The following is a 12,431-nucleotide window of genomic DNA, read 5'->3' as shown; positions in this document are numbered from 1 at the left end:
GTGAGGGATACGCACACAGACGCGGGTTATCTTCTTCATGCTTCTCTGTATGCTTGGTATATTTCCTAATAAAAAGAACAAGCCACAAACACCACAAATAGAAGGTTTTGTTTTTCCATTCTTTCCTTGGCAAACTCAGAAAATAAAACAAAATCTGAAATTACAATAGAGTTGCAGCATACGTTCTTTGAATTTATGCAAATTTAATTGCATGCCTTGAGGGAGAGAAAGATGATTCAAAACGTGTGGTTTGTTTAGCTGGCCCTTCCAGTTAATAAGCCGAGTGCCTGGTGGTGAGGGGACCCCGGGGTGAGGGCACCTTGGGGCGTGTTTATCTGTACCACTTCAGCGGGTCCTGGTCACTGCCCTCTACATAATGAGCCATGCAAGTTATGTTCAAGGTTAATTCCGACTCTACCTTTTCTTGTTACGTCCTGAATATTCAACCCAATCCCTGTGTAAAATGCAACTCCACCACACCTTTAAGTGCAGCTTTAAAGCAAAGGGGGAACCTTTTAAAGACCCAGGTGTCACAGGTGTATCGGATTCCTGTTGCCACTATAACAAAGTACCACAGATTGAATGGCTTAAAACAACACAAATTTTAATATCTTAGCGTTCTGGAGGTCAGAAGTCCAAAATGGGTCTCACTGGGTTAAAATCAAGGTGCCAGCAGGTTGCGTTCCTTTTTGCAGGCTCTGGGGGAGAATCTGTTTTCTGGCCTTTTCCAGTTTATGGAGGCTGCCCACATTCCTTGGGCTCATGGCCCCTTCCAACTTCAAAGCCAGCACTGGCTGCTTGTGTCCTTCTCCTGTTGATCACTCTGACACTGACTCTTCTGCCTTACATCCTTTAAGGACCCTTGTGATTATATTGGCCCCACCTGAATAATGCTGGATAATCTTATTTTAAGGTCAACTGATTAGCAGCTTTAATTCCACCTGCAACCTTAATTCCCCCTTGCCACGTGACATAACATAGTCACAGTTTCCATCTTTGGAAGGCCATTATTCTGCCTACCACAGTAGGAATTTACGAGTTGGAGAATCTTTTTTTTCTTTTTTTTTTTTTTTAATTTATTTAGGCTGCGCCAGGTCTTAGTCGCGACATGCGGAATCCTCGTTGCGGCATGCGGGATCTTTTTAGTTGCAGCGTGTGGACTCCCAGTTGTGGCATGCGTGTGGGATCTAGTTCCCCCACCAGGGATTAAACCCAGGCTCCCTGCATTGGGAGCATGGAGTCTTACCTATTGGACCACCAGGGAAGTCCCAAGAGTCGGAGATTCTTAACGGCAGCCCTCCTCACTCCCTGGCAAGATAGACTGTTTTCCGAGTAAGTGCCTTAAGGATGGAGTCTCTATACAGACATGCCCAGCGCTTGGCACTTAGTGGATGGTCAACACGCACAACACACGATGAACACAGACACCACACACAAATCCACAGATATGCTCAGACATGTGACACAATATAGGCAGAGGCAAACACAGTTACATACACAACACACAGGTATATAGACACACATTTATTCATATAAGGTGTGACTAAGTATAAAGCAATGAGATTGATGCCAATCTTATTCCTTTATATTACATTCCTGTAACTTTGAAATGAGCTTGTTCTCCATACTGGCAAATTGTCTTTCTTTGGTAAGAGCTAAATTATGGTTAATGATCAGGTTAATTAATCCAGGCATACTGTTTTGGCTTAAAAACTAAATACAGTAAGAGACTGAGTTACTCATTTAGGTCCTAAACTGGCTCTGTGGGTTATTCCTAAAGAAACGACTCCCAGCGCTTTGGAACGACTTCAGTGAAGTTATACTTAAGCATCAGCTTCTGCTGTTCGGAAGGACAGTACTCACCTGGGTGGACTGTACCGGGCACCCGTCGTGCCCCATGTTAAGTCCTCTGACCCCAGCTCTATCACGTGACCAGTTCTGAGCAGGTGTGAGCAACTTCACACAGGTGCAGCTTGCACACAGATTGTGCCTCCCACCTCCGTCCCGGGGACATCCATGACTACCCCCTTGGCACCTACACATATGCAACTTGAAATTTGGGGGAATCAATGCCCATAGGGTCCCCTTTGACTAATTGGGGGGAAGAATCAACGGATAGATGCTTTCCCCTTTCATCCTCCAGGTGGAGAGTTCTGAGGCATGTTTCCTAGGTTCCTCAAAAGGTCTTGCAGGATTAAGCAAGACCTGCAGAAGTGACCGATAGAGGTACCCAAGTCAATAACACACCTTGTATTGGTTTCCTCTCTTTCTCTGTTTCACTCCTCTCACTCCCACATAAACTACCTGAGCACAAGCATTTGTCTCAGGTTCTGCTTCGGGGGGGCACCCAAGTGAAAAGAGGTGGTATCAGAAGTAACCCTAGAAATCAGACCCTCAGGGATATTTAGGATGGGGTATTTAGAGCTGAGTCTATTTGCCAGTCAGGTGGCAGTGACAGTGAGTGGGGTGGGGAGAATCCCTGACCTGCTGTATTTACTCAGACTCTCCTTTGTGGATTGAGATGTGATACAGGTGGAAAGGGAAGTGACTGCTGTGGCATCTGAATGGTATGGGGATAAGTTATAAAGCTTGAGTTAGTTGCCTTTTGTTAACCATTTTGGAAGCCTCAGAAAAAGAAAATGCAAAACAGTTCAGACAACTATAATCTCAAGATGTGCTGTGAAAACCAGACTGCATCTCTGGCAGTATTTAAGGAGACACTTGTCTCTCCCAGTCCCAGGGCACACTGTGCTGAGAATCAGGCCCAGAATCTAATTGTAAGGCTGGCAGACCCATTAAGGAGAACCAATGTCCATCCTTGACAAATTTTCAATATCAAAGTCAGGATGCTAAAAGGGAAAAATGTAGGACCTTGAGACCTGAAATGGGGCATCTGTGTAAATGAGACTTGAACCTCTAGGATCCCTTGAGCCCTCTGGACTGGCAAAAGCGGCCCCCTGCCCCTTAAAAGCAGCCTTCCCTTGCTTGGAGACCGTGGAAAGATTGCACTCGAAGCAGGTACCCTGCAGCGTGATGTTTACCCTCAAGATCCACTGCTGCCACACTCATTACTGCCAGGCAGATAAATAGGGTCACATCTCAGTTCAGCCCAAGTAGGGGAAATACAGTGCCTGCTCCGGAAGGAAATCACGTATCTGTTGAAGGAACTACAGGATGTGGCAGATCCATCTTAGCAAGCAGCAGCAGAAGACATACAAGAATGACTGGGTCTTGAGGGGCCCGGAATACAACCGGGAAGGGGATACGTTTTTTACATGGAAAAACTCACTTGTGGCTCAAGGTTCAATGCCATGGCATTGACACCTGGAAGGTATCTTAGTACACGGCCAGTATCGCTCCTTGAGGCTTACCCATGATATGAACTTATACAGTAAATGAGGTGGAGATGCTGCACTGCCTTGGCTGAGAACTAAGGAAGAGTCAGATGGTCCGGGGAGGAGGACCTAGTTAGATGGATTTGTTATGTGAGACTGGGGGCCCCATCACCTGACCACGCTCCTCAGGAGAACCAGAGTGTCACTAAGGCAGTGATGAGGTACTGGAGAGGGGCCACTAGATCCTTGGAGAGGCCCTGAACTGGTCACCTCTGCAGGCCAGGCTGGACAGCAGGAGTTGCTGCCGTAGAACTGGGGTTCCCTAGTGTCAATGGGGATTATGCAATTCTAGAATAGTAGAGGCCAGGTGAAGGCAATTAACTGGTATCATGGACAGCAGGGCCTCGTGTACTTTCTAGATCTAAGTTCACAGACCCAGAGCCCATTGATTGAAGGATAGGCTCCCCTTGAGGAAACCCCCTGTGTTACCATCACATGTATTCAGTACATCATTTAATAAACAATACATTTATTGAGTAAACACTTCCCTGATCCTTCCCTAAAGGTAACTATATATAGGGAGGAAGGGAATTCTCACATCTTTTGAGGAGCATTGAATCCCAACATCCCCATTAAAATTAAGGGTATGAGATGACACTGATACCAGGGCACCTGCTATTATGCTCTTCCAGAGTAGCTGGAGATGGGTTTGTGGAGGCCAGGAGATAAAAGATGTTCTGGCCCAAGTCTGCCTCTAGTGGGTTTAATAGGCCCACAGACCCTCCCTGTGGCTCTTTCCCCAGCTCCTACTGATAAGAGGGTTTTGGTAGGAAAAGCTGAATGGAAGTGCTTGAAACTATACCATCCCCAGCCAAGATGGCAAATCAGAAATGACTCTACATCCTAGGTGCAACTGCAGAGAACAGCACCACCAGCAAAGACTTAAAGGATGCAAGAGGGTGCTGGCTGTCCATATCATCTCCCTGTAGAATTCACTCATTTGATGTCTGTGAAATCAGATGGGTAGTGGTGAGTGATGGTGGACTACTGTAAACCTAACCAAGTGGTATTCCCTCTCACTACTGCCATGCTTGGGGTGTTATCATGATTAGAACAGGTTATACAGTACCTGGCCTTTGGTAAGCAGCTATTAATTGATAAATGCGTTCTACTCAATTCCCATCCATAAAGAAAATCAAAACCAGCTCACTTTTACATGAGAAAGGCAGAAGTGCCCATTTACTGTCTAGCCCAAGGGCTATATTAACTCTCTTGCCCCCCGTCAGAATATAATCCACAGGAGCTTTGATCCCCTTGACATTCCAAAGAATCCAGCTGCTCCCATTATATTGATAACATGGTGCTGATAAGACCTGCGGAGCAGAAGTGGCTAACACCCTAGGAAGGCACATGAGCATGAGAGAGGATTGGAAAGAAACCCCATGAGGATTCAGGGGCCTGCCGCATGGATGGTATTTTTAGTGGTTCTGCGGTCTAGGGCATTTGGAAGCATCCCTTTCAAGACAAAGGATAAGTAATTGCACCTGGCACTCCGCTACTGAGAAAGAGGCACAGGGCCTAGTGGGCCGCTTCGGAATTTTGGAGGCAGCATATATATACCTCACGTAGGAACACTGCTCTGACCCACTTCTCAGTGGCTTAGAAAGCTGCTAGTTTTGAGTGGGACCTAGAGCAAGAAAGGCTGCGCATCAGGGCCAGGCTGCAGCACCGACTGCTCTGCCAGTGGTACCGTATCACCATATACGCTGCCACCATATCACCTGGCAGACCCAGTGAGGCTAAGAGGTACCATGGACCATAAGGTGCTGGCTGTTTTGAATGCACAACTCAAGCTAAATTCACAACATAATATGTTATCTCCCACGGTCTCCTTGAAATGTATCCAACGAGGATCATCTTTCCTTGCCCCAGGTGAAAATTCCAGCAGGTCAGGAACTTTTCTGCTGACTCTCAGGTGAGAGACAGTCCTGTGCCATTCTAAGTCTTCAACTCGTTCATTAGAAGGTCCAGTCTAGAACTTCCCTGGTGGCGCACTGGTTAAGAATCCGCCTGCCAATGCAGGGGGACACGGGTTTGAGCCCTGGTCTGGGAAGATCCCACATGTCACGGAGCAACTGAGCCCGTGTGCCACAGCTACTGAAGCCCGTGCTCTAGATCCCGCGAGCCACAACTACTGAGCCCACACACCACAACTACTGAAGCCTGCGCGCCTAGAACCCATGCTCCGCAACAAGAGAAGCCACCGCAATGAGAAGCTCGCACACCGCAACAAAGACCCGCCACAGCCAAAAATAAATAAATAAATAACCCAAAAAACGAAGGTCCAGTCAAAGAAAAAAATGGAAATGCCAAACTTCATCTGCTCAAGTCCTCTCCCCTCGCCAGCACAGGCCTGCTTCAGGCTGACAGCCTGTAGCCGGCAGAGACAACTTGGTGTCTCTTCTCCATTTCTCCCGTCGCCTCTCTTTTCCCTTCCTTCACCCCGGGCTGACTGGCCAGTTTCTGGCCCCTCCCAGGGGTGGAGCAGGAGCTTGGAGCACTGGCGGAGGGGTAGGAATGGCCTACTGTCCTAGAGCTGTCAGGGTCCTAAGCTGGCTTTGGGTGCACTGGGCCTGGCCAATGTTTAAAGCTGATTCTTTCTTCATAGGTTCCGTCTCCAGGGACCTCTCCTGCATGTCCCTCCACCTGGGCAGATACATCTGCAGCGAGCATTTCCTGAGGCCCAGGAGACTGTCTCTCACCTCCGGCTTCCTGCTGGCACATCCAGGATCTTCTAGGGCCTTATTAGACAGTCTCCAGCTGGCCCACACCAGCCCACACCGGCCTTAGGAAGCTCTCAGTCATCTCCTGCCCAGAAATACTAGGGCATGTAGACCCAGCCTGGTACAACCGTTCTTCAAGAGGCCCCATGGCAGCCCCCTTCTCACTTGGCTTTAGGAAAAGGAGGCAGCAGCCCCTCCCTCCGGCCTGGTGGCAACAAGTACTCCGCACCACAACAGTTTTCTGTTTTCAAAGAAATGGCATTCTACAAATGCTTTCCCCATCTCTCCATGCCTGGAGCCCCTTTTATATTCACAAATTGGATAAAGGTCCAGTCATCTTGAAACCAGTTCTTTAAAATTTGTGAAGTCTGGGCTTCCCTGGTGGTGCAGTAGTTAAGAATCTGCCTGCCAGTGCAGGGGACACGAGTTCGATCTCTGGTTCGGGAAGATCCCACATGCCGCGGAGCAGCCAAGCCCGTGCGCCACAACTACTGAGCCTGCGCTCTAGAGCCCGCGAGCCATAGCTACTGAAGCCGGCGCGCCTGGAGCCTGTGCTCTGCAACAAGAGAAGCCTGCGCACTGCAACGAAGAGTAGCCCCCGCTCGCCACAACTAGAGAAAGCTCGCGCGCAGCAATGAAGACCCAATGCAGCCTAAAATAAATTTATTCAAAAAAAATTTTTTGTGTGAAGTCTGCACTTGGTGATGTGACCTCACATATGTTGTGCTTTGGTGTCTCAGTCAAAACTTTAATATCTTGATACATTGTTTTCTGAGTTAAAGGGTAGATATTGATTATAAAGTTTCACAGACTCATGATTCCATAGCTGTAAAAAAGAAATTACTGCACGACTGCAGCAGATGGTATGACTTCACAATGAACTAAAGGACAGATACTAATTTTTACTGAGTATGTACCATGTGCTAAGTTCTTATAATTTTATGTCCCATTTTAATGACGAGGAAACTGAGGCAGGTAGCACTACTGGATTCAGTCCAAGAACATTTTATTGAACCAGGTTGGAAGACAAATAGGGACCTGACAGAATCCCTGCCTTTAAGGAGGTCACAGTCCTTTGGGAAGGTGGCAGGGGCAGGTCTAGGGCAAAAGGTAGGGAGATTCTACCCTGGGTCAGGTGACCCTCGGGCCTGTGCTCTTTCCTTCTGAGGGAAAATAATACCCCATTTTGGGTGAGCATACACTTGGTGTGGGACCATCTTAGTTTGCTTCCCCAAATGTAGTTTTCATGTCAGTGTTTTAATCTTTTTTTTTTGCCGTACGTGGGCCTCTCACTGTTGTGGCCTCTCCCGTGGCGGAGCACAGGCTCCGGACGCGCAGGCTCAGCAGCCATGGCTCACGGGCCCAGCCGCTCCGCGGCATGTGGGATCTTCCCGGACCGGGGCACGAACCCGCGTCCCCTGCATCGGCAGGCGGACTCTCAACCACTGCACCACCAGGGAAGCCCCAGTGTTTTAATCTTTGACAGCAGTCCTGGCCTCTCTGATCCCTGACGGTCAGCCAACAGGGCAGGAACCCTTTCTTCAACCCCTGGTAGTGGTGGCCATGTCCTCAGGGAGGATGTTCTAATTGGTTCCCATTCCAGTCACTCAATCCCAGCTTCTCCTGTCCTTCCTGTCAGAAGTACCGCTGACACACCAGCTGTAGGCCTCACAGCTGTCAAGCTCCCCAAAGGCCCCAAATCCTTCCCTTTCAGTCCTATTTACTGTGGTATTTATAGTCCAAAGGTGAAGGGTATTCATTCTCCTTCCCTTCCTTTCCTTGCTTAAAATAAGAATCAGTCCACCCTTCTATTAAGCCAGATTTGCATAACACTGCCTGAGAAGATACCTCCTCAGGGCCCAGGGACCAGAGCCTCTGAACTCTCCGTCTTTATACAGGGCTTCTGAAAAAGTTCTGTTCCTCTTTGAAAGCACAGGGGGAATCAGGAGAGACTTCCCTTAAATGCTTTCCCTTCAAGTAGCTGAACCTTTGCATTTCTAAGCAGCTTCCAGCCCAATCTCTACGGAGTCCCTTTCCTGAGGAGAGGGGGAGTCGAAGGTCACCACTGTGCGTCTCATGAGATAAGGTCAAGTGAAACATTCAGCTTCTTAGGGAACTGATTTGGGGGGCCTGGTCAGGTACCCACACACACACTCTGTATCAAGTAGGTGGAGGGACAGGTAGCCCCTCACTCACCCTCCATCCCTGACTGGGCTCCCCACCAAGGAGAAGTTGACCCACAAAGGTGACCTGGGGTCCACAGTTTCTACCCCTCCCCCATACTGGACAGCAGTTCTTTAATTAGGCCTTGCTAAAAAAAGTGGGGGGAAGGTTCTTTCATCATAAACTATAGATAAACAATGAATGGGATTTAGTAAATTAGTTATAGAAATACGAGAACTGTTTAAAAGTATAACACATAGACGTGGATTCCTCCTCACTAGGAATTAGTTCTAGTCATGTAACCAGGCAAGAGAGGCTAAACTAAGTCATTCCTGTTCACCGTCATCTTCTTTATTTAAACATTTACTTGAAAAATACAAAAGTGAAAAATGGCTTATAATTAAGAGAATGAAAGCCACAGACTGGGAGAAAATATTTGCAAGACACGTATCTGAGAAAGGACGTGTATCCAGAATATACAAAGGATTCTTAAAACTCAACAATAAGTAAACAAACAATTAAAAATGGGCAAAAGATCTGAACCGGCACCTCATCAAAGAAGGTATACAGACGGCAAATAAGCATATGAAAAGATGCTCCATGTCACATGTTATTAGAGAATCACAAATTAAAACAATGAGATATAACTACGCACCTATTAGAATGGCCAAACTCCAAAACAATGGCCACACCAAATCCTGGTGAAAATGTGGAGCAACAGGAACTCTCATTTAGTGCTGGGGGAATGCAAAATTGTATAGCTTCTCGGAAGACAGTTTGGTGGTTTCTTACAAAGCTAAACACACTCTCACCGTACAATCCAGCAATTGCCCTCCTTGGTATTTACCTAAATGAGTCGAAAACATATGTCCACCCAAAAGTTTATGGCAGCTTTATTCACCATTGCCAAAAACTGACAGCAATCCAGATGTCCTTCAGTGGGCGAATGGATAAACAAACTACGGTACAGCCTGACAGTGGAATATTATTTAGCAATAAAAAGAAATGAGCTCTCAACCCATGAAAAGACATTGAGGAGCCTGAGGTGCATATTACTAACTGAGTGAAGCCAGTGTGAAAAGGCTACATATATATGGTTTCAGTTATAGGGCATTCTGAAGAAGGCAAAAGAGACAGTAAAAAGATCAGTGGTTGCCAGGGGTTCAGAGGGGAGGTGGGGAGAGGTGAATAGGTGAGCCCAGGGTATGATTAGGGTGGTAAAACTATTCTGTATGCTATTGTAATTGTGCACACGTGACATTATACATTTGTCAAAACTCAAAGTACTGGCATTTCCCTGGCGGTCCAGTGGTTAAGACTCTGTGTTCCCAATACAGAGGGCACAGGTTCGATCCCTGGCTGGGGAGCTAAGATCCCAAATGCCGCACCACGAGGCCAAAAAACGAACAAAGAATAAAAAAGCAGAAAACCCCCCCGAACTCTAAGTACCGTACAACACAAAGAGTGAACCCTAATGTGAAACTAAGGGCTTTAACTAATAATAATATATCAGTATTGGTTCATCAATTATAATAAACATACCACACCAGTACAAGGTATTAATAATGGAGGGGCTTCCCTGGTGGCGCAGTGGTTGAGAGTCCACCTGCCGACGCAGGGCACACGAGTTCGTGCCCCGGTCCGGGAAGATCCCACATGCCGCGGAGCGGCTGGGCCCGTGAGCCATGGCCGCTGAGCCTGCGCGTCCGGAGCCTGTGCTCCGCAACGGGAGAGGCCACAGCAGTGAGAGGCCCGCGTGCCGCAAAAAAAACAAAAAACAAAACAAACAAACAAACAAAAAAATAATGGAGGAAAGTGTTTGGAAGGGACTCTGGGGGAAAGGAAAGGGAATATATGGAACTCTCTATACTCTGCTCAATTTTTCTATAAACGTAAAACTGCTCTAAAAAATAGTCTATTCATTTTAAAAAAGATCTATAATTCCACTTCTTTTAATCACATAAAGTTAGAAGTAGATATTCCAGCCTATTTCATTCCCCGCTCTACGCAGTCCCAGTAAGGTAACCATTGTTTATAACTTCATGTGTATGCTTCCTGATTCTTTCCCTAAGTTTCTACAAATATATTGATAGTTATACCTATCTAGCATCACACATCAAAAAAAAAAAAAGATGAAATCATGTTTTACATATTAGTCTGCAGTTTGCTTATTGCACTTACATTAAGGACCTCTTTCCAGGACGTGCATGTAGATCTCACTCTTTCTTGGCAACCACAGCTGTTACCATCTCATGGACACTCACCGTGGTCATTAGGCAGAGTTTGCCTGTTAAAGAAGAGTCACAGAATCCAATTGACAGTGCTTGCAAATCTACAGTTTATTGCAGGAAAAGTATTAAAAACATTGAAGTAAGACAGTAAGGGATCCAGAGAGGCCAGGTATAAATTCCTACTGTCCTCCCTCTGTAAGAGCCGTACCAGACACTTTCTCTTTTGGGTCACAGGTGTGCCACAAAACACCTCAGACCTAGGAAGCCCCAGATGGAGTTTCCACCAGGGCTTCTTACACCCTGCTGGTCACACAGGCATATTTCTTGCTGGTTTACCATCCCCAGCAGCAGAGACCTTCAGGGGTCTTGCCAAAACTAGGTACAAATCATCAATTTCACTATTGTCAACAAACAATGATGAACGAAGTAAAAGTAAAAACAAAAAATAAACCCTGCTGACCAGTTGGTACCAATTCCTCAGACCTGTGGTTACAAAGCAACACAATTAATCAGTACATTTAATGACTTGGCCAGGGGTCTGTGCTATGCACAAACGTCTCTTATTTCAGTAAATCAGCTTGCGCTAATTTCAGTCCTGCTTGAATTAACCCTCACAATACACCGTGGTATGTATGAACATACTCTATTCAACCATTCCCACGTTGATGAATGTTTAGTCTATTCCTCTCCCCCATTCCATGTCCCACCCCAACCGCTATCATAAACCTGGCCGCAGTGAACATTCTCATACATATACGCCTACACGTATCGTATGTTCATTTCTGTAGCATACAGCTCTCAAATGAGTCACTTTCCTTTGCCCTTCTTGATCTGTCTTTCCCGTCTTCTTTCCCTGTGTTTTAGGAGGATGGGGACTCACTGTGTGGCACTGCTGGGCTCAGATGCTCACATTCCTGTTAGGGTTTTGCTGTGCTCAATACAGATTCCCTAAACTGTCAGCTTGAACTTCAGCTCTCTGCACCTGCACTGGGACCCCCACTGTCCTCTGGCTTTCTGCCTCTCAATTCTCCTACACTTTTCCTCCAAAGAATGTGATTACTTCTCTCAAAGGTCAGGGCTCTCAATCTCTCTGCACAGTAAAAGGGATCGTTTCTCTAAGGCACTTCTATTATTTTGAAAGTAGACTTTTCCTGATAGAACCTACGCCCACAAGCATGAGTCTAAGGAAAACAAAACAAAACAAATCTACTTTATGTGCTAATTAGCTGCTGTAACAGAGAAACTCCAAAGCTCAATGGCTTAACATCAGGAGAGTTCAATTCCTCTCTTCTCAGCCCACATGGCTGCAGAGTGGGGAGCTCTTTACACCCTGCTCAGGGATCCAAGTTCCTTCCATTTTGTGCCCTTCTCCTCCTCCAGAACTTTAGAGTCCTCTCCACTCAGCCAGCAGATGGAGAAAGAGAGACGAGGGCCACACAAGCCTGAATGTGCAGCAGATTGTGGTGGTTTAAAAATATATCCACAGGGACTTCCCTGGTGGACCAGTGGTTAAGACTCTGCACTCCCAATACAGAGGGCACAGGTTCATTCCCTGGCTGGGGAACTAAGATCCCACATGCCTCACGGTGTGGCCAAAAAAAAAAAAAAATCCACAAATTCTTTGATATACCTTCCTTCAGGAGGTGGAGTTTAGTTCTCTTCCCCTTGAGCGCAGGCTGGACTTAATGAGTGACCTACTTCTAACAAATAGAGTTCAGAAGTGAAGGTCAATTTCAAGATTAGGTTATAAAGAGACTGCAGCTTCCGTCCCAGGTGCTGTCACTCTTTCTCTACCATCACTCACCCTGGAGGAAGCCCCGTCTTGAGCAGTTCTGTGGGAGCCCATGCAGCGAGGAGTGGGAGAACCCCCAGTCTCGATCAAATCTTCAGAGGCTGCAGCCCCAGCCAATAGATGGATG

This window comes from Pseudorca crassidens, chromosome 1 (assembly GCF_039906515.1).
Source record: "Pseudorca crassidens isolate mPseCra1 chromosome 1, mPseCra1.hap1, whole genome shotgun sequence".
Taxonomy (NCBI): domain Eukaryota; kingdom Metazoa; phylum Chordata; class Mammalia; order Artiodactyla; family Delphinidae; genus Pseudorca; species Pseudorca crassidens.
The sequence above is the reverse complement of the archived record's forward strand: the minus strand, read 5'-3'. Positions refer to the sequence as shown.